Here is a 24,594-nt window from a genome sequence, read left to right on the forward strand (position 1 = left end):
ACTATTTCAATCCTCCACATGAGTTGCTGAAGCTGCATAAAATCATCAAATAGTAAGCAGAGTGAATATGAAAACACGTCATGGTACTGAAGGGGTTAAGCTTGAAATGGGGTGAGATGCCGAGGTTGCTTACAGGCTGAAGCTTCGGCGACTTATCTGAGTATATGTAGTGGGCCAATTTTGATTAGCAGAACTTAATATCCCCTCTATCACAGACTCACTTCATTCTAATCAACTCCCTGCTCATTATGTAACCTTTCATCATGATACCCCCTCCTGCACACACACACACACACACACACACACACACACACACACACACACACACACACACACACACACACACACACACACACACACACACACACACACACACACACACACACACACACACACACACACACACACACACACACACACACACACACACACACACACACACCTTTACTTCCTCACATTCCCTCGTGCCTCTTCCTCGCCCACACAACCTTCGAAGCATCAACACTCTACCTCTCCCTCTCATCTTCCTCCGTTGTGTGTGTGTGTGTGTGTGTGTGTGTGTGTGTGTGTGTGTGTGTGTGTGTGTGTGTGTGTGTGTGTGTGTGTGTGTGTGTGTGTGTGTGTGTGTGTGTGTATGTGTGTCTAGTTATCATTTTTCTCTCTTTTTGACACATCCCCTTTAGTTTTCATGTCCTTATAATCTTCTCCAATGTACCCGCGTCTGCTGTGTTGCTTCTAATCTTACTCAGGCCTACGTAGTCATTCTTCTCTGCCGCCCCTCCTGCCCCTCCTGCTGCTGCTGCTGCTGCCTTCCCCTGTTCCCATTTTCGCAATTCTCTTATTGCTTTCGTCGGGGAAGGGTGGCGAGGAGGGAGCAATGGTGGTGGTGGTGGTGGTGGTGGTAGAGGAAGAGAATGAGAAAATGAAGAAGAAAAGAAGAAAAAAGACGAAAGGAAGAATAAGAAATGAATAAGAAAAAGATAAGAAAAAGAAAAAGAAGATGAAGAGAAAGAAGAGTAAGACGAGGAGGAAGAGGAGGGGAGGAAGAAGGGAGAGGAGGAGAACGAATGGAAGTAAGAGACGGACATAATGACAAATAGGAGAAACTTTTATTTTTTTTTCCTCCCTTTTAACGTCCACTGTTTAGGGGCGGGGAACCTCCATACAGCGAACGAACAAAGCCTTAAATTGAGCACGGGAAAGGAAAAAAAGGACAGAAAATTAAGCAAAAAAAGTACAACCACCTGATCAAAGAAATTATTGGCGCCTTTTTTTTTTTATCGAACTTTGGCTTAATGTATGTTTATGCGTCACGAGAGGAAAAGAAGAAAAAGGGAAGATGCGACGACGACGAGGAGGAGGAGAGAGGGAAAAGAAGAGGAGGAGGAGAAGAAAATGATGAAAGTGCGCCAAAAGGAAGGGGACAGACGACCCTCTGAGGGGAGATGGAGCGTGTCTCTGGGGAGGAAAATAAGGAGGGAGGTTATCGATGGGTGTTGGGGAGGGAGGCTGAAATAAGATTAGGAGGGACGGAGGAGTGGTGGCTGGAAGGGAGGTAGAGAAGAAGGAGGAGGAGGAGGAAGAGGAGGAGGGAGGTCTGTAAAGGGCGGTTCGTGTCCTGCCAGTCCTTCACCGTCCTCCTCTTACTCCCCTCCCACTTACTCCCTTTCTTTTTCCTCCTCTCTCTCTCTCTTTGCTTCCCTCTCCTGTCTTCCTGCTGTCCTCCTCCATTTTTTTAACATCTCTTACTGCTTATCATTGTTCCTCACTTCCTTGTCTTTCTCTTGGTTTTCTTACGATTCCTCTTCCTCTCTACTTCCTTTCTCTCCCTTGTCCTCTCTTGATTTCTCTCTTTTTTACCTCTTACTCTTCTTTTCTATGTATTTAATTCATCTTTCTTCTTCTCTGTTTGTTTATTATTCCTTTTTATGTTTGATTTGTCTTCCTACTGGTTCCTCTTTCTCTTCTGTTGTTTTCTTCTTTCCCTTCTTGTCTTTATCTTCAATCTGAAAATTCTAGTAGGTCTATTTTTTATTTTCTTTACCTTATATTCTTTGCCTCCGTGTATTCTTTCCTCCTCTTCTGTTTATTTTTATCTTCTTCCTTCTTCCCTTTCTCTCCTTCCGTTTTGCTTCCTTACGTCCTTCCTTACTTCTCCGTGAATCCCTATCTCTTTTCCTCTCTTATATAGCCTCTCTTGCATCTCTCCTCCTTCTCTCCTCCCCATCACGATCCCCTCAACATCCACCTCTCCACTTTTCCCCTCCCTCTCTCTATCTCTCTCTCTCTCTCTCTCCACTTGGTCCTATCTTTACCAAAACAACGGACACAAAGAACATTATCTCGGCGCCGCGCTAATTCTCCAGTTTACAAGAGTCAGAGTCCTTACAGTGTGTTCGTGTGCGTGGTGCTTGAAACGCGGCTTAGCTTCCAGAGTCACGTTATTTCACTGGGTAGTTTTTGGTAAGGATGGTAAGATGGTGGTGGTGGTGATGAGGGTGATGGTACAGAGTGTGGTGGTGGAATATGTCTGAATTAATGGTGAAACTTTTTGGTGAAGTTGATTATCACTGTGTCACGTTATTTCACTGGGTAGTTTTTGGTAAGGATGGTAAGATGGTGGTGGTGGTGATGAGGGTGATGGGTATAGAGTGTGGTGGTGGAATATGTCTTTGAATTAATGGTGAAATTTATTAGTGAACTTGATTATCACTGTGTTAGGGTCTTTACTATTTTTCCTATTGTTTAACTAGAGTGAAAATGTATGTCAGTATATCTATGGTAGCGATGGTCTTAAAATAGCTGCTTTTTATAAGTTTATCATCATTGCATTTTGGATTAAGGAGTTAATCGCTACAAATACACCCATTTTCTGAAACATAGCCTCACAGCACCTTCACAATTTTCAAAGGGCTTTAGTTGTAGTGACACGGATTTTTAAGAATGTTTCTGTTTTTCTAGTGACATGTTGACAAGTTTTCTGCATTATCAACAGGACAAATACTCTTTAGAACTCGGCTAATCGGCTTTGTGGTCTTTGAAAAGGGTCGCGGTGAGAGAGGGAAGCGTGTCTGAATATGGCGCAAAGAATTAAGTTTTAGTCCTCAGTAAAACATAGTAAGTGCATTAAAACTCATAACGTGCGCTGGACTGGCGATACATACTTTGCTGTCTTGCTCAGCGGTGACAGGGATGAAAGGACCTGAGGAGAGAGGTAGCCAGGCGGAGTCCCAGATAAAACAGATGTCAAGGACTCTTATTATGAGGTCAGGGCAACGAGACTAACCCTCGTATCCTCCCCTTCCTTCCCCTTCACTGTTCACCACCGTCCCTCCCTCACTCGATCCTCTCCCAGTCCCCAGTCCCCCCTTCCTCTCCTTTCGCGGACTGTCTCCTCTGGTTTATCGGCGTGCTGCATAGACGCCACTTCTTTCGCTCCTTTTTAAGTTTACATATAAAGTGTTGCGAGTCGGGGCGTCCGCAAGGTTTACTCCGGCTATAATCGTCCTCCTCACCAGTAAATGGAGACATCTAGCCCATTAACTCTACAGCATTACTGGAACGTCTTGCTAAAAAGCTTTTCAGAAAACTTTTGCGTCCTTCCTTCACTCGGGCCATTTTTCTCCGGGTCCATTTGGCCTTCCCCTCCCGTGCCCCAAATGCCTCCTCCTCCTCCTCCTCCTCCTCCTCCTCCTCCTCCTCCTCCTCCTCCTCCTCCTCCTCCTCCTCCTCGCCTCTAGTCTAGATTTCCCTACACGACGCAGCTTCTAATGGATTCTCTTCCCTAAGTCCTGCTGTGCTCTCTCTCTCTCTCTCTCTCTCTCTCTCTCTCTCTCTCTCTCTCTCTCTCTCTCTCTCTCTCTCTCTCTGATCATTCCCATATTTGCTTCGTCTTGTTTTGTTTGTGTTCTTGTTTATTTGATCTAACTTTTTTTTTCTTGTTCTTGTTCTTGTTCTTTTTTCTAATTTTCTCCTCTTCTTCCTCCTCCTCCTCCTCCTCCTCCTCCTCCTCCTCCTTCTCCTCCTTTTCCTCCTCCTTCTCCTCCTTTTCCTCCTCCTCCTCCTCCTCCTCCTCCTCCTCCTCCTCCTCCTCCTCCTCCTCCTCCTCCTCCTCCTCCTCTTCCTTTTCCTCCTCCTCCTCCTTCTCTTCTTTCCTTGCCACCTTTACCAGCTTCTAAACATTGCCGTCATCTCCTCTTTATCTTAGTCACCCCGCCCCCCCCCTCTCTCTCTCTCTCTCTCTCTCTCTCTCTCTCTCTCTCTCTCTCTCTCTCTCTCTCTCTCTCTCTCTCTCTCTCTCTCTCTCTCTCTCTCTCTCTCTCTCTCTCTCTCTCTCTCTCTCTCTCTCTCTCTCTCTCTCTCTCTCTCTCTCTCTCTCTCTCTCTCTCTCTCTCTCTCTCTCTCTCTCTCTCTCTCTCTCTCTCTCTCTCTCTCTCTCTCTCTCTCTCTCTCTCTCTCTCTCTCTCTCTCTCTCTCTCTTGCATCTCTCTCTCTCTCTCAAATTAACCAAATATCTCTCTCTCGTCTGCTCTCTCTCTCTCTCTCTTCACTTCTCCTTTCACCTTCTTCTCTCTTCTCTCTCTCTGCCTGCCTTCCTTCCTGTCTTCTCTCTGTAGTGTTACTGGTGGTGTGGTTCTGGTCGAGGTGTTCATCTATAGACATGCTACCTTCACCTTCCTCTTTCACCTTCTTCTTCCTTCTCTCCTGCCTCTGCCTGATGGTGTGATTCTTGGTCTCGAGGTATTTATATCTCTTATGGAGGAGGGTGTTGTGACTTGAAAAATCGAAAAGAAATGAAATACGTAAGGAAGGTGACAAGAATGAGGAGATGAAGAAGAAGAATAAGAATAAATGAAGGAAGAAGATGAGAGACTCTCTCTCTCTCTCTTTCTTAAAGGTTAATAGTGTTGTGCTCTCTTTGTGTTGTGAGATTTGGAGATTTTGTTTGTGAGAAGTGGTTGTTTTGTGTGTGTGTGTGTGTGTGTGTGTGTGTGTGTGTGTGTGTGTGTGTGTGTGTGTGTTTTAACGTGGATCTTTCTCTTTCTCTCTCTCTCTCTCTCTCTCTCTCTCTCTCTCTCTCTCTCTCTCTCTCTCTCTCTCTCTCTCTCTCTCTCTCTCTCTCTCTCTCTCTCTCTCTCTCTCTCTCTCTCTCTCTCTCTCTCTCTCTCTCTCTCTCTCTCTCTCTCTCTCTCTCTCTCTCTCTCTCTCTCTCTCTCTCTCTCTCTCTCTCTCTCTCTCTCTCTCTCTCTCTCTCTCTCTCTCTCTCTCTCTCTCTCTCTCTCTCTCTCTCTCTCTCTCTCTCTCTCTCTCTCTCTCTCTCTCTCTCTCTCTCTCTCTCTCTCTCTCTCTCTCTCTCTCTCTCTCTCTCTCTCTCTCTCTCTCTCTCTCTCTCTCTCTCTCTCTCTCTCTCTCTCTCTCTCTCTCTCTCTCTCTCTCTCTCTCTCTCTCTCTCTCTCTCTCTCTCTCTCTCTCTCTCTCTCTCTCTCTCTCTCTCTCTCTCTCTCTCTCTCTCTCTCTCTCTCTCTCTCTCTCTCTCTCTCTCTCTCTCTCTCTCTCTCTCTCTCTCTCTCTCTCTCTCTCTCTCTCTCTCTCTCTCTCTCTCTCTCTCTCTCTCTCTCTCTCTCTCTCTCTCTCTCTCTCTCTCTCTCTCTCTCTCTCTCTCTCTCTCTCTCTCTCTCTCTCTCTCTCTCTCTCTCTCTCTCTCTCTCTCTCTCTCTCTCTCTCTCTCTCTCTCTCTCTCTCTCTCTCTCTCTCTCTCTCTCTCTCTCTCTCTCTCTCTCTCTCTCTCTCTCTCTCTCTCTCTCTCTCTCTCTCTCTCTCTCTCTCTCTCTCTCTCTCTCTCTCTCTCTCTCTCTCAAACGTCAAATTAACCAAATATCGGGACAAGCATTTCTCAGTGTCGTGTCGTCTGCTGCATAGGATCTCCTCCCTTCACTTCCCCTTTCACCTTCTTCCCTTCCCGCTTGCCTGCCTTCCTTCCTGTCTTCATGCCTTGCTGTAGTGTTACTGGTGGTGTGGTTCCTGGTCGAGGTGTTCATAGAGGGTTTGTTATAGACATGCTACCTTCACCTTCCTCTTTCACCTTCTTCTTCCTTCGTTCCTGCCTCTGCCTGATGATGTGATTCTTGGTCGGGTCGAGGTATTTATAGAGGATTTTTTTGTAGATATATATATATTTTTCTTATGGAGGAGGGGTGTTGTGACTTGAAAAATCGAAAAGAAATGAAATACGTAAGGAAGGTGACAAGAATGAGGAGATGAAGAAGGAAGTAAGAAGAAGAATAAATGAAGGAAGAAGATGAGAGACAGGAAAGCATGCAGGTACCAGGATTGTAAGACGCACGACAGGGGAAGCTGGCCAAGGACATAAAAAAAATATATATAACAAAAAAAGGCCACTTTCTTAAAAGGTTAATAGTGTTGTGCATGGTTTTTTTTTTATTATCATGTTTAGTTGTGTATTATTTGTTTAGATTATTTTATTTATTAATTTATTTTTCGGGTTTGTGTTGTGAAGATTTGGAGATTTTGTTTGTGAGAAGTCTCTCTCTCTCTCTCTCTCTGTGTGTGTGTGTGTGTGTGTGTGTGTGTGTGTGTGTGTGTGTGTGTGTGTGTGTTTTAACGTGGATCTTTCTCTCTCTCTCTCTCTCTCTCTCTCTCTCTCTCTCTCTCTCTCTCTCTCTCTCTCTCTCTCTCTCTCTCTCTCTCTCTCTCTGCAAACCTTACTGCCAGATAAAATGAGGCGACTCTATTAGGCAGAGAAGCGTGCCTTTTTATTAACCTTGCCGCTCACTTCCCGACCTCTCTCCCCTCCTCCTTCTCCTCCTCCTCCTCCTCCTCCTCCTCCTCCTCCTCCTCCTCCTTCTACTTCTCCACCTCCTCCTCCTTCTCGTCCGCCTCTCTTCTTGTTGTTGCTTGTTGTCTTTCTTATTCTTGTTTTCCTTTTCAGTCTTGTTTTATATACTTGTTCCTCTTGTTCTTTTTCTTCGTCTTTTTTTTCTTTTTTGTTCTTGTTCTTGTTCTTGTTCTTCATGTCCTTCTTCTTCTTCTTCTTCTTCTTCTTCTTCTTCTTCTTCTTCTTCTTCTTCTTCTTCTTCTTCTTCTTCTTCTTCTTCTTCTTCTTCTTCTTCTTCTTCTTCTTCTTCTTCTTCTTCTTCTTCTTCTTCTTCTTCTTCTTCTTCTCCTCCTCCTCCTCCTCCTCCTCCTCCTCCTCCTCCTCCTCCTCCTCCTCCTCCTCCTCCTCTTCCTCCTCCTCCTCTGCCTCACTTCTACTTGTTGTTTGTTGTCTTTCCTATTCTTGTTCGTCTTTTCGGTCTAGCTTTCATATACTTGTTCCTCCTCCTTTTCCTCCTCCTCTTCCTCCTTCTTCTCCTTCTGCTTCTCCTCCACGTGTTCCTCCCTTTGTGCTAAGTGTGTCTCCTTTATGTATTTGTCTGTCTGTAATTCAACGCGATGATTACTCATACCGCACACCTGTGACTGTTGGGACGGAGTGCGCATGTCTGTCTTCCCTTGTACGCACGCCTCCCTCTGTATGAGTATGTGTGTGTGTGTGTGTGTGTGTATGTTTGGAGGGAGCAGGGATGGGTAATATGTGCGTGATGGAAAGAAAAGTAATGTGTCATCGTCCTCTAAACCCCGCGCAGCTTCATCCCTCCCGCAGATCACTTTAAGGGCAAAAATAATACCGCCCTGCTTGAACTGTCTGCCTCGTCTTTGTTCTTGTTTATTGCCCACCGGGAGGCGCTGCTGCCGATGAGATCACGGTCGGTGGTGAGTCGCGAATTGTGTGGGGGTTGTGGTGGTGGTGGTGGTGGTGAGGGTGAGTGAGTGCGAGTGACAGTGTGTGTGTGTGTGTGTGTGTGTGTGTGTGTGTGTGTGTGTGTGTGTGTGTGTGTGTGTGTGTGTGTGTGTGTGTGTGTTTTAACGAGAAGTGCCATTATTATCAGAGTCTGAAGCATTCTCGGCACACGATGTTTGTCGTGCTTAGGTAGTATTATTCTATGTATAGATTGTAAAGTATCTTGCGAAATAAACATAATTTTCAGTCTTGTATCATGAAAATGTAGTTGTAAAGGATGTTTGCCAAGGGAGAAATGGTCGAATACAATGCGTTTTTTTTTTCTATTTTTATATATCTTGCATCCCAGAAACAAGTGCAAAGTGCGAGGATGTAGTGAGACTCTCGCTGCACCGCGGGGGTCGAGGGAAGTAGAGGCGCCTGCCATTCCTTAACGATAGAAGTAATGATACTGAAAACATTTTGATTTGAGTTTCCCCACCAGAGAGGGGACTTTCTCCCTTTCCGCCCTTTGGCCATTTTGTAGGGAGGGCGGCAAGGAGGGGAAGCAGCGGCTAGAGAACCAACTTGCCTTCCCCTCTGAAGATAAATCGAACCTCCTGATATATTGGCGGCGTTTTTATGTTGTGCGCCAACATTTGCCAGCAAGATGGGGGCCGGGGACGGACGCAGTTTATGATAATGGGAATACGGCCATTCTATATTTTTACGCACCATAAAAGGTCGAGGGAAAGAGGTGGGTTTGGGCGAGATACGAGAGAGAGGTGGACCGCCGCTGCTCTCCTCCCTGATCAATACAACATATGCATTACTCCTGAAATACGACGCGCCACGATTTATGCTGATGATCTCGCGGCCATGACTCAGTTTGTTGTCTAAATGCTCCTGTGGGAAGGGAAGGGCCGCCGCTGCCATCTCCGCCGGGACTCCACGACACCACACCACACACACCACCCACCCACCCACACACACACACACACACACACACACACACACACACACAGGCAGCATTAACGTGTATATCCGTGCTGAGGGTGACACGGCCGAGGGGAGACACACAAGTAATGGCACATTCGTTGCAACTCTTTTCTCTCTCCATAATGAGCCATCCAGTAATACTTCCTCCCCAGTGTAATAAAAAAAAGGGGCCCGGATTTAATTTCCTCAAAATATCCTGTTTTGTTTCCCTTCCTTCCTTTCTTTCTTCCTTCTTTTCTTCCTTTCTCATTCTGTTTTTCGCTTTTTTCTTTCATTTTTTTCTTTCCTTTTTATTCTTCCTACCTTCCTTCCTTCCTTTCTCACTGTTTCTCGTTTCTTTCCTTTTTGCTTCCTTCCTTCTTTCCTTCCTTCCTTCCTTCCTTCCTTCCTTTCCTTCCTTCCTTCCTTCCTTCCTTCCTTCTTTCCTTCCTTCCTTCCTTTTTTCCTTCCTTCCTTCCGTCCTTCCGTCCTTCTTTTTTTTCACTCTGTCTCGTTTCTTTCTTCCTTTTTCTTTCCTTCTTTTCGTCCTTCCTTCCTCCCTTCGTTCCTTTCTCACTGTCTCTCGCTTTTTCTTCTTTTCTTTTTTTCTGACCTTCCCTCCTTCCTTCCTTCCTTCCTTCCTAGATTCTTACTTCCATATTCTTCACATTCCTTGTTTTTACTTTCCTTTTTTTTTTTATTCATTATGCCTCCTAATTCTCTTTACTTCTTTCTATTCCCTTCAATTTTCACTTATTTTTCCTTCCTTCTTATCCTTGTCCCATTTTTCCTTTTTTTTTGGTTTTCTTCACTTCCTTCTTTCGATTCTTCTTTTCATTTTTTACCTGTTATATTTCTAAGCATCTTTTGTACAGAGAATGTGACAGAGGAAATTTTTAAACACAATTATTCTCTCTCTCTCTCTCTCTCTCTCTCTCTCTCTCTCTCTCTCTCTCTCTCTACACGCACCTTTTTATAACATGCAGATCATTCAACTAACCTGTCATCTCATCACCAGCAGCACCTTCTTGTGGCATACTGAGGGCACCAATGAGATACTGAAGGGCAGCGCAGCACCGCCTATGCCATCTTGTCAGTGCCGCAGTGGTGCCAGAAGAGGAGGGCCAAGGGTCTGGGGAATAGAGGAAAATCTCAGGTTGTGTGGCGGCCCGCTCGTTTATCATGATGACAAATGGGTCTGTCCACGGGCTATAGGGAGGGGAGGAAGGCCAAGAGAGAGTGAGAGAGGGAGAGAGGAAGTGGTAGAGCACGGTGAGGAATGTCCATAGGCTACCAAGGTGATAGGTTACCCTTGCTGAGTCAGGTGGAGGCTCCCCGTGCGTGAATAGGAGGCATCCGAGATACTCCAGGGGCGGGCGGAGGTACAAGACACAACGGTGGAGTGAAATAAATGATGGGGAAGGTTCGTAGGCTCCCCAGAGAGTTGTATAGGGAGGGTATAGGGAGGCTGTAGGTATTGAGGGACGATATTTAGAGAGTTTTTGAGGTTTAAACGCTTCTTCAAAGGCTTAAAGAAGTTTTAGGGAAGTTTTGCAGATGAGGTTCTATTCGAGGTTACGTGAGAATGTATGCATGGTGTGTTGGACGGAGTGTTATGCAGTAAAGACGTGAAGGGTGAATGCTCTTGAGGGATGAAGGAAAATATACTCCAAATAATGTGATATTGAAAGGTGAAGTGAAGAGTTTATTGTGCGACGATCGTGAAGGATGACGGAAACTTGTGATGGCGGGAGCAAGAAAGCGAGGAGGACAATAACGAGGAAGAGGAGGAGACGGAATAAGAAGAAAAGGAAGGAGGTTGAGGAGGAGGAAGGGATTAAGGATGAAAGAGGAGGAGGAAGAGGAGGAGGAAGAGGATAGAAAAGAAGAGAAGAAGGGAGAGGAGGAGGAAACGGAGAAAGGAGAACAGAAAGAATAGACTGTAAGTACATGAAAACATGAGCACACACACACACACACACACACACACACACACACACACACACACACACACACACACACACACACACACACACACACACACACAGAGAGAGAGAGAGTGAGGAGGGAATCAGTCTTAGCCTCAACCCCAGCCTCAGCCTCTGCCTCAGCCTCCAGTCCTCAGCATCATCCAGCGAGTCTCCTTCCGTCTGGTGTCCACTAATCCCGTCCCTGGCGCATCCCCGGCACGGAAGAACTTGCATAAGTCACTCGCTGGCGGGAGTCTCAGGTTGCTGTAATTTGTCGGAACATTAGTCGCGGTGATGGATGCCGCCCACCACTGCCCCTCGCTAGCTCCACGCCGGCATAAATTTCAGAGGGAGGCTGCTGTTGTTTATGGCGCGTATAATCCATAGATTTGTTTCATCATAGGCAAGACCGACCCTTCCCTCTCTCTCTCTCTCCTTCTTTCCTTCCTTGCTTCCCGCGCATACTTCAACTTCGGCTCCCTTTTTTTTCTTTAAGTGGCACTTGGATTATGTTTATTTCAGGGAGATGTTTGACTGCATGTGGTAAATAAGGGATCGGGTTAGGTTTAAATTCACTCTTAACCCCTATTGTACTGGGATTTATTTTTGTCAAGTTTTGAGTACGATTAGGCGATTTTATGTACATTAGGAAGTGTCTATGGAAGTCAGAAGATTAATAGCCACAGTCGTCACTATTTCAATTCCCATATAGGTTTCTGAAGCGTTATAAAATCACCAAATAGTGAGTAGTATAGATATGAAAACGTGTCATGGTACTGAAGGCGTTAAAGGTTCTGAAACTGACGGTATAGGATAATGGAGAAAGGAAATGGATAGCTTAGTAATATGGACTAAAGAACAACTGAATAATTAATGCACAAGAGAATGCACATACAGAGAACGAACGAAGGAACTTGTTTTCTTTTCTTCCTATTCTTCCCTCTTTACCTCAGCCAAGTGACAGAAACTCCCGTATTCAGAAAAGCCTTCCCTTCTCACTACGACAATTTTCCAAGGCCCCAGAGACGAGTAGCCAGGTTTTCAACACAGTTTTTCCTTTTAATAATTAGAAATCTTGCCAATATATCACCAGACCTATAAAATAACTAGTATCTTGAACTAGGGCCCTTGAAAGCAGTGATGGTGAGAGAGCAAAGCGTTTCAGAATACGGAACAGAAATGTACAGCATGCTAGGACACATAATGGGGAGCACTGACAGGGGATACCTTTTTTTATTTTACTTATATTCCTCCCCACCCCTTTACATCAACTAATGGAGAAAGTAATGCACAGGACACACCATACGGAGAACCACAGGGGGGATACTTTTTAATCTTCTTTCATATTCTTCCCCCCTTTACCTCTGCCAATCAGGTGAGGCCAATACCCGCAGCTCCCGGATGAGGCTGTTGACACGCGCCACCATTACTGCGTCGTGGTGGGGGCGGTTCAGAATCGCCGCGGTCATTATCTCTTGTATATTGCTTAGCATCGAGGGATCAACAGGTGTTTTTTTGCTAACCTTTTTTTTTTCTTCGCTCTTTTTGTCTTGTTTTATGGGCGAGCTAATTTTGTGGACAGGGGAATAATGAAGACTCAAGACAATGGCTTAACCAGAACCCTCATTGTCCTTCATTGTCTTCTCGTCAAATTATCTTCGTGGAATGATTTTTTTCTTATTATTTTTATTACCGGAGTGAGGGAGGTCTTAGTGTGTTACCCCCGCCCCCACCCTCTCTCTCTCTCTCTCTCTCTCTCTCTCTCTCTCTCTCTCTCTCTCTCTCTCTCTCTCTCTCTCTCTCTCTCTCTCTCTCTCTCTCTCTCTCTCTCTCTCTCTCTCTCTCTCTCTCTCTCTCTCTCTCTCTCTCTCTCTCTCTCTCTCTCTCTCTCTCTCTCTCTCTCTCTCTCTCTCTCTTTTATTATGATCTCTAATGATTTACCCTACATACAGATAGCTATTCTGATACCCGCCTACACAACAACACACACACACACACACACACACACACACACACACACACACACACATACACACATCAGATCCGATAATTGTTTACAGCAGCAGTTACCAGAATTGTCACACACACAGTCATTCCAGAGAGAAGAGAGAGAGAGAGAGAGAGAGAGAGAGAGAGAGAGAGAGAGAGAGAGAGAGAGAGAGAGAGAGAGAGAGAGAGAGAGAGAGAGAGAGAGAGAGATCGGAGGAAAAATGTTTATCAAGAAAGCTATTAATTCATTATGATTTTTCTTTAAAGTTTTCTTCCTTTCTCTTCAATCGTGTGAAAGGTGAAGGGGAGAAAAGGGTATACTGACTGCAGGTGGTGGTGGTGGTGGTGGTGGTGGTGGTGGTGGTGGTGGTGGTGGTGGTGATGATGATGTTGATGAAGATGGGGATGCCTTGTTATTGTTGTGATCAGTGGTGTTGATTGTATTATCCTCATTTGCAAGGTTGTCTGCATCTCTCTCTCTCTCTCTCTCTCTCTCTCTCTCTCTCTCTCTCTCTCTCTCTCTCTCTCTCTCTCTCTCTCTCTCTCTCTCTCTCTCTCTCTCTCTCTCTCTCTCTCTCTCTCTCTCTCTCTCTCTCTCTCTCTCTCTCTCTCTCTCTCTCTACAGTACTTTCCTTCGTATATTCCATGTTTTTTTTTTCTTTTCAATTTCCTCCTTCCTTTGTCTCTTCACCACGGTCTCAGGCACAATAATTAATTCGGCCTCGAGGAATTACAGCAGTTTCTTAATCTCCCCGGCGTATTTTTTCTTCCTCTCCATAAACTTGACGAGATTATGATAAGCTTGAGAAATTTGTGTTGCCTTAATGCCTGTATAACACCTGTGTGTGTGTGTGTGTGTGTGTGTGTGTGTGTGTGTGTGTGTGTGTGTGTGTGTGTGTGTGTGTGTGTGTGTGTGTGTGTGTGTGTGTGTGTGTGTGTGTCTGTGGTGTGGAAAGCTTTTAGAAGTATCAATTATTTTTTATGTTACTGAGGTTTTTTTTTAGCAGTATCGATTAATGTGTGACAAAATTTAAATGTATTTTTCTTTATTCGTTTATGTTATTCACTGGTGTTTTTTTTTATTTCCTTTCTAATTCTATCATGCTTGTAATTTCAGGTGAGTCAGATCCACGTAGCCTCCGGAGTCATCTCGCTGCAGCTGTGAGTGTTAAGAGATTGACTTGTTGTATTTTCCTAACTGTGTAGAATAAGTGAATCAAGTTCCTGTTGTATTGTGTTCATATTTATTTTTATCCAACTCAGTGGCAAACAAAATATGTGTGTGTGTGTGTGTGTGTGTGTGTGTGTGTGTGTGTGTGTGTGTGTGTGTGTGTGTGTGTGTGTGTGTATGTGTGTATGTGTGTGTGTTATTGGGGGATCACTTTCGTTCATGCAGTATAGAAATGCGTGGAGTCATTAAGGCGGTGTGGGGAAGGCGTCGATGAGTGCCTCCAGGTGTGGCGTGGGAAAGGCTTTACAGGTGGCGCTTAACGAGGAATATTTAGCCTGAAATTATGATTAAGCTGGCTGTGAATATTTACGATTTTATGTTTTTCATAGTTATTCATGTCTTCGAGGAAACGTTCGAGAGGAAAAATTTCGCCTTCGGTTTGAGAATGCTAGAAATATGGACGTTATGGGTTCATGTAATATATATATATATATATATATATATATATATATATATATATATATATATATATATATATATATATATATATATATATATATATATATATATATAAACATGATTGTATGGGAAATAAGACAAACTTGTCAACTTTTGATTTTTTAAAGGTCAGCGATAATCTTGTTAAACTTAAGACAGCGATAAGAGGAGAACACGCTGCACAGTTTTAGAACACCGTAAGTATAAATAAGACGATATAAAACACAAAATATCATAGAGAAAAGCACAGACAGTTTCCACCACCACCGAAAAAGAAATATTACTGGTACTTATTCACCTATTATACCTTAGAATTGAGACCACTGTGTTGCAGAGTCTCAGATCTATCAGTCGATCAAACAGTGAGTCAAATAGTCCGTCAATCAGTCTGCTAATCAGTCAGCCAATCAGCTAACTGGCTAACTCTACTTAACTTTAAGGGAACTGGCAATCAAGTGGGCCTTTTCTTTTATTATTTTTTTTGCCCTTGACCAGCTTCCCCTCTTGCATAAAAATAAGAAAACAAGCTACGATATCCCTTTCACCAATACTATTCACAACATCAACAGCTCACACACACACACACACACACACACACACACACACACACACACACACACACACACACACACACACACACACACACACACACACACACACACACACACACACACACACACACCATGTCCTTCTGAATGTGTGTGTGTTGGAGAGGTGCTGAGGGACCGTCCACCCACACCTCTCTCCCTTCATGGCTCTTGGTGGCGCCTGAAAGCACACCACACACATTTCACTTCAAGATTGTAAGGTGGAGGTGAGAGAGAGAGAGAGAGAGAGAGAGAGAGAGAGAGAGAGAGAGAGAGAGAGAGAGAGAGAGAGAGAGAGAGAGAGAGAGAGAGAGAGAGAGAGAGAGAGAGAAAGGGGGAAAGAAAAAGGAAGAAAGAAAATGCAAGTAAAAATTTTATATTGATCCAATTTGTATAATGTTGTTGTTATTGTTGTTGTTTTTGTTTTTGTTGTTTTTTTGGTGGTGGTGGTAGTGGTATTGTTTTTTGTTATCATCTATATTATTATCATCTCTCTCTCTCTCTCTCTCTCTCTCTCTCTCTCTCTCTCTCTCTCTCTCTCTCTCTCTCTCTCTCTCTCTCTCTCTCTCTCTCTCTCTCTCTCTCTCTCTCTCTCTCTCTCTCTCTCTCTCTCTCTCTCTCTCTCTCTCTCTCTCTCTCTCTCTCTACCAGTTCCTTCTCTCTCTCTCTCCACAAATCCACCCAAAGCACCCTCCCTCTAACCCTCCACCTCCCCTCACTATCCCCTTCCTTTACCCTTACCCTCACTCGTACCCACTACCACCATCACCACCACCAACAACCACAGCCACCTCCACCACCTCCACCACCACCTCCAGCCGTGTCGTCGCGTCTCCCCCCTCGCACACAGGCAGTCGACACCATTCTAGAGAGCCTTTGATATCCAAACTTGACAGGGGCGGCCAACTTGCTCAAGGAGGAGAACACCCAACCTCTGAGTGGATTTCAATGAGCCCAGCCTCGCTCCTTATTACATTCCGATTAGATTGTGGTGTTGAATTTCCTTGCGTCCTCTTCCTCCTTCCTCCTTCCCACACCCGCTGCTGCCGCCGCCACAACTGCCACTGCTGTCGCCTTCGCCTTCTCCTTCTCTTGCTTCTTCTTCTTCTTCTTCTTCTTCTTCTTCTTCTTCTTCTGTGTCTCCTTCTGATTCTTGTTCTCCTTGCTTTCTGTTTCCTTTTCCCTGCTTTCATCTGCTCTTGTCGCCACCTTCTCCTCTCCTCCTTCTTCTCTTCCTCCTCCTCCTGCTTCTCCTTCTTCTATATCTCGTAATTATTGTTCTCCTTACTTTCTGTTCCTCTTTCTACTTTCATCTGCTATTGTTTCCTCTTTCTTCCTTCTCATGTATCTCTTCTATCTTTCTTTCTTCCTCCTCTTCGTTCACCGCTTCCACCGCCTCCTCCTTCTCCTCTTCCTCCTTCTTCTATTTTTCCTTCTGATTCGTTTTCTCCTTGTTTTCTGTTCCTCTTTCCTGCTTTCATTTGCTATTGTCTCCTCTTTCTTCCTTCTCTTGTAAACACCTCCTCTTCCTTTCTTTCTTCTTCCTCCTCCTCGTTCTTCTTACGGTTGTCCTTCTCTTCCCATCGTTCTTCTTCTTTCATTTTTTATAGTTGTTATTGTAATCTCTTTTCATCTTCCGTCTCTGATTTTTCTTCCTTCTCTTCTCACCATCAACACCACCACCACCACCTTCGCCGCCACCACCACCACATCCTTCTCCTCCTCCTCCTCCTCCTCCTCCTCCTCCTCCTCCTCCTCCTCCTCCTCCTCCTCCTCCTTATGCTGTAGTTGTTGTCGCTGTTGTTGTTACTGCTGTTGCTGCTACTGCTTTTGTTGGTTTTGGTTGAAATGGCTGTTCATCTCTCTCTCTCTCTCTCTCTCTCTCTCTCTCTCTCTCTCTCTCTCTCTCTCTCTCTCTCTCTCTCTCTCTCTTCTCTCCATATTTACCCTCCTTTTCTAATTTTCTCGATATTCTTCACTTCTCGTCATCCTTTCCTCCTCCTCCTTTTGATAATTTCACTTCCTCCTTATTTGTCTTCCAATTCGTTTTCCTTCAAGGCGTAGGATTGGAATCTGAAAATGATCCCAGATGTAATTATCACCGTTCAAAAGAAACACTATGCCTCAACCAACCTGCCGGAGGAGACTCGGTAAGTGTCACAGCAAGGAGAGCGTTGTTGGAGTGATACGTAAAGAGAGAGAGAGAGAGAGAGAGAGAGAGAGACTGATCATGCATTACTTTGACCCATGACCTACATTTTCCGTGGTCTCTCTCTCTCTCTCTCTCTCTCTCTCTCTCTCTCTCTCTCTCTCTCTCTCTCTTTCCTGCCACTCATTTTATTCTTCCATTTTCGTTTCGTTTTTTTTTTTTGTTAATGTAAAGACTTTATTTAGCGTAGACATTGACTTTAGGGGATAGAGTCTTACGGTTAAGTTAAGATGGACAGAGTTATAGATAGATAGATAGGTAGATAGATAGATAGATGGATAGACAGATAGATAGATAGATGGATAAATAGATGGATAGACAGATAGATTGATAGATGGATAGATAGATAGATAGATATATAGATAAATGGATAGATGAATAGATAAATATATAGATATATGGATAGATAGATATATAAATAGATAGATAGAGGCAGGAAAGAGAATTAAGCACAGCAAATGAGAGAGAGAGAGAGAGAGAGAGAGAGAGAGAGAGAGAGAGAGAGAGAGAGAGAGAGAGAGAGAGAGAGAGAGAGAGAGAGAGAGAATGGAGCCCGTGAATAAAATGCACGAAGCAGCTTTCCATCTGAAGTGACGAAGTAAAACACCTACAAAAAGCAAAAATAGATAAAATAAAAACAAATATCTGCAAACATCAGTAAAAATAACAGAGCCATTACCGAACTAGCGATAATAACAGTTAGTATATACGCGAGAGAGAGAGAGAGAGAGAGAGAGAGAGAGAGAGAGAGAGAGAGAGAGAGAGAGAGAGAGAGAACAATGACATCCCTACCTTTTAATCTCTGTTTTTTAGTACCTTAGACAGTGTATAGGGCGGCGCGAGGCCCTGTATGTGTATTGTAGAAGCGCTTCCGGTAGTGTGAGAGAAGGAGAGGTAGAAAGGGAGAGAAAGAGAGAGTAGGGAAGGGTGTTAAGCTTCTGTGTCTGTATAGCAAAGGTCACGAGGGTAGAGGACAGTCAAGTAGAGGAGCGGGGGAGGCGGTGATGGAAGCTTAAATGCCGGTGGAAAGTAAATAAGGGTAGATAAATTAATGAGAGATAAAATGAAGAGGCGGACTTAACTAAGAGCCGCATTTTTTAATCATATAACTTTTTAACCTTCATCTTTGAGTATAAAATTAGAAAATGGAAGATAAGGATAGGAATAAAACAGAATTCTCAGAATTCTTATTAGAGAGAGATTTAGAGAGAGAGAGAGAGAGAGAGAGAGAGAGAGAGAGAGAGAGAGAGAGAGCACACAATGACGTTGGAGAGCCTGCCGAGGTAGATTGTGGGAGGGACAGTCGGAGGAAGGGAAGGAGCCAGAGAGAGAGAGAGAGAGAGAGAGAGAGAGAGAGAGAGAGAGAGAGAGAGAGAGGGCGAGAGAAGGAGGGAGTCTGACCGCTTGCTGTAATATATTGATTTTCGTTGTGGTGGGGCGATGGGGCTCTGGCGGAGGTGAGGGAGGGAAGGGAGAGTTAGAGAAGGGAGGGGGGCACTAGGCTGGATGGGAGGGAGGGTGACGTTTGTTGTGTAGCGGGGTGTGCGGGGAGAGGAAGGGAGGCAGAAGGGGGAGAGAGAGAGAGAGAGAGAGAGAGAGAGAGAGAGAGGAGGAATGGACCTCGACCACACCACTGCTGCCACTGCGCCGCATCGACACACACACACACACACACACACACACACACACACACACATCGTCCATGTTGTGCTTATCTTACTCCTCCTCTGTCTTACTATATTTCCGCCTTGTCTTTTGTTATGCCTGTGTGTCTGTCTGTGTGTCTGTCTATGCGTCTGTATATCTGTTTATACACTCGTACCCTTCCTCTTTTCTCTCTCTCTATCTCTCCTCTCCTCATCACTCCCTTAGCCTAACCTTTTCCTCCCTCCGCGGCAGTGTTGTGGGGGCATACGGAGGGAGAGGCGCGACAATGAACCAATACAAAGACTTCAGACAGCGGCAAGAAAATCAATCAGTCTTTGCGTCATCAAAAGCTCGCTAGTTGGAAATCGCGATGCAGTACACAAGAGGAGCCTAAAATAAAATCCTGGGAAATATGCCTCTCTCTCTCTCTCTCTCTCTCTCTCTCTCTCTCTCTCTCTCTCTCTCTCTCTCGTTTTACTAAGTTAGTTGATAATTTACAATTATAATATTTTTATCATGTCTATTTGTACGATCAATTGAATAACGATGTTTCATGGAATAAACGATTTATTATTATTATTATTATTTATTATTACTCTCTCTCTCTCTCTCTCTCTCTCTCTCTCTCTCTCTCTCTCTCTCTCTCTCTCTCTCTCTCTCTCTCTCCTCTGTGTGTGTGTGTATGTCATTACTGTCACTGGTATGTGTTTTTGCCTCTTGCTTGACCCCTTCAGTACCATGACACGTTTCCATATTCAATCTGCTTACTATTTGGTGATTTTCATACAGCCTCAGAAACTTACGTGGGGATTAAAATAGTGAAGACTCTGGCCATTGATCTTCTGAACTCCACAGGCCCTTCCTAATGTAAATAAAATCGTCCAAGCAAACCTAAAACTCATGGTAAAAAAATGCGTCCCAATACTGAAGAGCTTAATGCGTGACTTTATGTTTCACTCTCTACATGGAATCAATAAAAAGTAAAAAGAAGAGCTATCATAGTCTTTAAGCGCTTTATTTTTAGACTTTCCTTCCTTTTTTTCATTATCAACTAGGAATATAAAATGTAAACCCTTCTTATCTTTACGTAAGAGCTAAATATTACGGTAAACTGTATGCAAGGAAAGGGAGAAGGAGAAAAAAAGAAGAAAAAATCGGGGAAACTTGAGAGCACGAAGTTTTTGCTTTCTGAAGCCCATCACTGACGAGTCATACAGCCCTGTGAATATTTTACGGCGGCGAGGAAGGTAGGCAGGTTTGCGGTGCCTTTTTTTTTTTTCATGAGAACACGACAGGGAGTGTGTTTTTTTTTTTTTTTAGTTGGTGGGTGCCGGGTTGGGGATATTGCTGGAAGGTCGTGGAGCATAGAGGCTGATGCTGATAAGAGTGGAGTATATAGGTCCATATTATAGCAGGATGTTGAAAGTGTGATGGATAAAGGAGTATCCAGCCGAAAGTGGAGCATAGAGTGTGATGGTGCAGAAGTTGAGCATAGATGTTAATAGTGCTGAGAATGTGTGGAGCGTAGAGGTGGATGATGTTAAGAAGAGGAGCAGAGAGAGAGAGAGAGAGAGAGAGAGAGAGAGAGAGAGAGAGAGAGAGAGAGAGAGAGAGAGAGAGAGAGAGAGAGAGAGAGAGAGAGAGAGAGAGAGAGAGAGAGAGAGAGAGAGAGAGAGAGAGAGAGATGCAACTGGAATTGAGTGGAGCATAGAGAGGGTTGCTACTGGAAGGGAGTGGAACATAGAGGATCCTTAAGCAACTAGAACACTTCCGGGGGGTTTAATAGAACTGTGGTAGACAAGATTGAATGGAACACGAGGATATTCTTTCTTGTGGTGGGGGATACAAAGGTTTGAAGAGGAGTCGAACATTGAGGAACCCTAAACTCTGAAACTGGAAGATTGCCGGGAGTTTTTAGGTGAACTGGGTGAAATAACGTAAAAACCAATGAACTGTCTATGATGGAACGCTGATGGACGTGTGTGGTTGTGATGAGAGCGGAACTGAAGCAGAAGAAAATAAGGGAAGCTGCAAGAATGTAACGATCCCTGTATGAAAAATGGCTCCGTACATGTATCAGGCAAAATTGAACGTACTAAGGAAGTCTTTATTTGCTTGACGAATATTTAGGTATACGAATTTGTGTGGTGGATTGGGTGGACGGAGTTAGGTAGCGTTAGAGTAGAGAAGAAAAGAGTGAGGATGGGACATGTATGGGGAGAGGGAAGGAAAAGAAAAGGAAAGAATGTTAGATGAATATACGAAAACTTAAGAGAGAAAAAGCACGAGAAAGGAGGATCTACACTTCAAATTCCAAGACTTAGGATATTTAACTCCTTCAGTACCATGACTCGTTTTGATATTAATTTTTCTTACTATTTGGTGATTTTATACAGCTTCAGAAACTTAAGTGTGGGATTAAAGTAGTGAAGACTCTGGTTATTAATCTTCTGACCTCCATAGACCCTTCCTAATGTAAATAAAATTGTCTAATCATGCCTAAACTCACTATAGAAATGCGTCCTAGTACTGAAGGGGTTAATAGTTAAGTTACCTCTAGTTAGCTTAGGTTAGAAACTGATGAAGTGCTAGCATCTATAACCGTGGAGGTAATATTGGTAGTATTAACCTCAGAGTTTTAACCAACCAGACATCCAGAAGCAAGCTGATGATATGCTTTCTTTGAATCTCCTGCAGCGTCCAGGAATCACCGCTTTTATTACCGCGTAGTCTGGAGGTAATGAATCGAGATGACCGAATGAAAACAATTAAATGCAATAAAGGGACGCCGGAAAATTATTTAGCAAGGAAGAGGAGAGGCTTGATAAGTGATGAAAAATATTTGATAAGGCGAAAGAGGAACTACGAAACAATACTTTCTTATCATAGCAATTTTCGTGCTACTCATAAGATCCCTTCACGACTTTACCTTTGTTCAGTCCTCAACATCAGAAGCCTTCAAAGTGAGGTCATTTTCTAAGTACTATAGGTATTCAGTCAGTCTTTCCCTTCATGTTTCATCTGCCTTTCGACCACTTCTGCTTCACTTCATCCTACTCCTCCTTTCTTGTCCTTCTCTAGGTGAGGTCATTTTCGAGGTACTACATTTCCTCAGCCAGTTTTTCCTTCATCTGGCTTCTGCCTCTTGACCACTTCTTCCTTCTGCTTCCTGCCTCACCTCATCCTGCTCCTCCCTGCTTGTCCCTCCCGCTTCTGCTCTTTTGTCTTCTTACTCACCTTTTTTTGCGCCTCGTGTTTTCTCCTCCTATTTCTAGTCCTGTTCCTCCTTTTACTCCTCCTTACTTCTTACTCTCTCATACTTTCTCCTTTCTACTCCTCCTTTTAACAATTCATTTGCTCTCCTCCTTTACTCTTCTTCCTCTTCTCTTCATCATCTTAAATTCTTCTAAAGGTTTATCATTGTCCTTTGGTTATATCTTCTCCACCTCCTTTCCCTCCTCCTCCACCTCCTTTCCTCCTCCTCCTCCTCCTCCTCCTCCTGCTCCAACACAGATCATGCCTGTCTCGTTATCTCGAAGCCCAAAGAATAATTAGTCCAGAGGTTAATAAGCTGTGTGGTAATTATCATCATGACATTTCTTTGCGCTTCTCGCGGTAAATAATGAGCGTTTGTATCCAGGTGTGTGACGCGTCTTAATGGGTGGCGGCGAGGGAGCGAGGAGAGGGAGCAGAGGGAGCAGGGGATGTGTTGAGGGAGGGTTACCTGTCAACACTTTTTATATTTTTACTTTATTGCCATCTTTTTCTTACTTTTTTTTTTTTACGAGAGGAGGGAAAAAACGTTGTGGATATTAAGGAGGGTGTTATTGTTGTTGTTGTTGGTGTTGTTGATTGTTGTGGTGTTTTTTTTCTTGTATGTGTCTGTTATTGCTGTTGTTGTTGTTATTGATGGCATAAAAGGCACAGGAAACAAAAAAAGAAAAAACAAGAACATGTCGTAGCTGAGATAAAAAATAAGAATAGTTAATCAATAAAAAAGGACATTTTCAGGGAAAGTGTTATCGTGCTTGAAATATGATAAAGAAAAGATACAGAAAATACACACAATTGATAACTTTACGTCCGACTATTACTGAATGAATGTGTGTGTTTTTTTTTTTTTACCTTCATTTGATAAGTACGTACAGGATTTATAAAGGAAAAACACATTTGCGTTATGGACACTTATCTTAACCATTCCCCTACCCACGGACACATAAATCAGCATAATCAAAGAGTGCTGTGTGTCGTGTCGCCGAGGCAGCGTCAATACTGGCGAAATAAAGAGAAAAGTGGCTAGATATCCATTCAGGTCGCGACTCCCAGCCAGTGAGCGGCTCCTACAAATTATCCTGCTCGCTACCAGGACATAATAAACCTCGCCTCGCTGCATGGACGGCTTTCCCGCAGCGGTACAGGAGTGCGTCAGCCTTGTGGAACCGTCGCTTAAGGCCCCACTGGCGGGCTGACTCCGGGGCACCAGCTGGCAGGTTCCGTCATACACCGCCAAATTACGAGATACAAATGTCCATATTCTTAATCACCCACTTGAGTAATTCTAACAAGAAGCAGACCAATCACGGGCTTAACTGATTTCCTACGACCCCATTTGACCTTGGAATTGGCCCCGTAAGCGCGACGGAGCCCTTAAACTGTCTCCTAGGAATGCTGACTTTAAGGCCTGCTGGGGCCCCTTAGGTACGCGTCTGGCCATCAGGCTCCCCGGTGCTCCTTCCTCCCTCAGACGGCGAGTGACTCCTTGAGGGCGCGTGTCACCCCAGCCTGCAGGTCGCGGCGTGTGCAGCAGCGAGCCACCTGCTCCAGGGGCGAGGCGAGACGAGGCGTTGTGCAGCCTTGGCCGCACGAGTTTATGATTCATGGCGAGGAAACACCGTAGAATTGTACTCACTCAGAGAGAGAGAGAGAGAGAGAGAGAGAGAGAGAGAGAGAGAGAGAGAGAGAGAGAGAGAGAGAGAGAGAGAGAGAGAGAGAGAGAGAGAGAGAGAGAGAGAGAGAGAGAGAGAGAGAGAGAGAGAGAGAGAGAGAGAGAGATTGTAATGCCTTTTTTTGTGTATAGACGGAAGTGGTTAAGGCATGAATATTTTAAGAAGTTGAGAGATATGCTTCATTTTAGGAAAAGTCTTCAATATTTCTCTTCTTAAATCACTCAAGTATTATTGTCGGAGTCATGTTCATTGTATTTCAGTGTGGGTCATATTTATTTTCGTCACGGTTCATTTTTCATACGCATATGCACAAACACTTCCAAAACAAAAAGTCCCTTAGTATTAGAGCCAGTGTAGCGCTACTGTTCAGAATTATGTATGTATTTAGGATTCAGACTTTAACTCCGACGATAGTATTCGCAAATCTTTTCCGTCAAACAAAAGTAAAAAGCTGGTAAAATTTCCGCACCAGCCTCTTAGAAAACTATTGCCTCTAATTCATAACAAACTAGAATTTAATCACTACGTTCGTGATCACACAAATCGATGCCTCTCACTCAATTACTTTTTCTTTACCTTAGTTGCGTTTTCCCCCTCTTCCCTTTATCCTTTCCTCTCTTTCTATGCCTCTCTCTCCACATCTTCGTGTCTCCCTCGTAGCAGCGTCCTTCCTCTCTTCTCATATTTCTCTCCCCCTCATAATCTTGTCTCAGGGTCTTCCTCCTCACCTCCGCCTGCTGACACCCAGATAAGCCAAACAAAGTACACCTCCACCTACTCACTTCGCCCCTCCTTCTCCTCCCTTACCCCTGTCCTCTC

General features: G+C 44.2%; 1 long non-coding RNA gene across 1 annotated transcript in view; it reads right to left on the reverse strand.

Moving 5' to 3' along the window:
• Window positions 1–24,594, reverse strand: part of LOC123519068 — a 132,795-nt gene that overhangs the window by 76,295 nt on the left and 31,906 nt on the right. The window contains exon 2 of the long non-coding RNA XR_006678970.1: window positions 9,759–9,890. This is a non-coding gene — a long non-coding RNA (uncharacterized LOC123519068). The remainder of the gene's footprint in view (window positions 1–9,758; window positions 9,891–24,594) is intronic.

Source organism: Portunus trituberculatus, chromosome 44 (assembly GCF_017591435.1).
Source record: "Portunus trituberculatus isolate SZX2019 chromosome 44, ASM1759143v1, whole genome shotgun sequence".
NCBI classification, from domain to species: domain Eukaryota; kingdom Metazoa; phylum Arthropoda; class Malacostraca; order Decapoda; family Portunidae; genus Portunus; species Portunus trituberculatus.